The sequence below is a fragment of the Haplochromis burtoni genome, unplaced genomic scaffold (genome assembly GCF_018398535.1).
Source record: "Haplochromis burtoni strain Fernald_Lab_line unplaced genomic scaffold, NCSU_Asbu1 Contig_191, whole genome shotgun sequence".
Lineage (NCBI taxonomy): Eukaryota > Metazoa > Chordata > Actinopteri > Cichliformes > Cichlidae > Haplochromis > Haplochromis burtoni.
In genome coordinates this window covers 373,142-375,566 of record NW_024582552.1, presented here as the reverse complement: position 1 = coordinate 375,566, position 2,425 = coordinate 373,142, and positions in this window count along the sequence as shown.

The following is a 2,425-nucleotide window of genomic DNA, read 5'->3' as shown; positions in this document are numbered from 1 at the left end:
GGAGCTTGTGAGAAAAAAAATCTCTGTCTGTCATTAGAGCGGTCCCGTTAGCCTGGTGCTAATGCACAGTTTAGCAGCCACCGTGGAAAATGCTAAAGAGGTCCTGACAACTCCTGAGGGTTGGCAAAGTGTGGGCCAAAGGTTTCTGTGTGTGTCTGCGTGCGCGAGTGTGCACACACATTAGCGTTTGGAGGCGGGGGTAGGAAGGGGTCCCAGTGGTTGTTTGCCTGTTTTCCATCAAGAGCCCTCATCTCCTTTATCCCCTTTGTGGTGCAGGCCCTCCTCGGGCAGTCTCCTCTGAGGGGGATCTAAAAAGAGCAGCTGCTGGGGAATGAGTGCCATTTCCTCCTGCTGTCACCAGCACACTGGCAACCCTTAGCCCTCCTGTCCCCCATCCACCCGCAGCCCCCGCGTATTAATATGCATATGAACTTGTTTCTCTTAGTTCTGAACTCCAATGACAAAGTGGGAAAGCATATGCCTGAAATATTCATGATCGCACGCAGTAATTAAGCGGTGGAGAAGGGAACTCTACAAGGGAGAGTCGCTCACCCTCTGCTGGAGTTAAAAATGGCCCCCTTTTTTTCTTCAGCACTAAAAAGCATGTTGTCCTCTGCTTTCTCTGTAATTCTTCGAAGCATTTAACTCGTTGTGTGTGCCGTCGCACAGCGCGGAGCCATTTACCACAGAAGAGTTAATGAGGCTTAAAAGAAGTGCAGTTTTGTTTAGCGAGCTAACTCCAGTTAGTTAGCGCCACAGACATGTGGACCGTTTTTCTCCTACCGCTTTACTTTATAAGCTTTACATCTTATAAGTAGAATAAGTTAAATGGCCTTACGTTATAACAGTGCTCCTGAAATAAACAACTCTGTGATTTGCATTGAGTCATCCTTCTCTTTATTTCTGTGTGGGTAATGTACTTATTTTATGTTTTGAAGAGACAGACTTTGATGTCAGAGAATAAAACATGTTGCAGACCATTCAGAGATTTGGCCAGAAGAATCAGAGGACACAGAGGTGGGATGCCACCAGAGACATGGACCGAGAGAGGGATGTGGGGGGGGGGGGGGGTTGTTGTAGAAGGTGAGAGGGAGGAAGAGGGAGAGAGGGCTGTGAGACGGTTGCAGAGGCTTGACAGCCAGGTAGATTGTATCTGACATAAAGCCCAGAGATGAAAGAAGAGCGGACAGCTGGCCCACTGCACTCAGCACACTCCATGCAGTTCCACTCACCTCACCATGCTGCTTGCCACCCCCCCTCCCTGCCCTCCTCCTCAAACACCTTCCACGTCCCTCCCCGTTTTTGCTCTCGTTCTCCCCCTGTTTACGCTCTCCTGAGGGCTCCTCATGGGTGTGTCCTCCACTTTTCCACCCGGGATGCTCTCTCCGTGCCCCGCTGGCTTGGCCGGCCCATCTGAGGAGCAGTGGTCCAGAGTTTAGCCCCTCTCTCCTGCCTCCCGTCTCGTCTGCACGCCTCTTCTCTCTGCCCCGCTCCGTGCCTGTCATCTCACAGCCCACTCAGTGCCACACTGACTTGTTTTGTCAATAACCATTTATTTGTTGCTGCAATGGCAGCAGCCATTACATCTGACCTCCCTGTTTCATCAATTATGGATAGATTATTGGATGTGAACATCTGCAAGAGCTTGCTGTTGGACTCACCTCCTGGCAGGGATTAGATAAAGTATTAAACTGTTGTTTATTGTCAGGCCAAAACTCTACTGGGAAGCCAGAGAATTTCTACAACCCCACAGCAAAAAATAACTCCCATCAACGAGGCACCTTAAATAGTTTAGCAGAGCTGCCGAAGCCCCCATGATTGTAAGGTATGGGCCATTTATTATTTACACTTATTATTGGTTGTTATAACACTCATGGTAAAAGCTCCTGGCAGATGGGGCTTAGTCATTGTTTGTCACCTCTGTGAATGTGCGAAGCAGAGGCCGAGAACAGTTAGAAACACATATGTTTGTCTCTAAGGCAGCTATGGGACAAGTCTTTTTTATTTTGCATAGAGTGACTGCTGTAAACCACACATGACTCAGAAGACAAACCAGTGCTTTATTTATAATGCTGACATTTAGAGGTAAATTGATAGAAGCGAGGTAAAAAAGAATGACTGGCATACATTTTTACAAATTGACTGATATAAATTTAGCTTCATCGTGCCTTCCCTAATTTCATATAATGATTTGGCACTTCTTTTTCCCATTCCTGTCTCTCACTCTTTAATTCTCACTCTTTAACATATTGTCTTCTGAGAGAGTCATCAGTTATTTTACAAAATATTTAGAATTACAGTTTTGGCAATGAAGCATCGATTTTGCTGTTTGCATATAGTAAAATACTGAAGGAGCAGTTTAAATATAGCTTTCAGCTATATTTAAACTGCGATGTAATTAAAAGCATTGGTACTACAAAAAAAA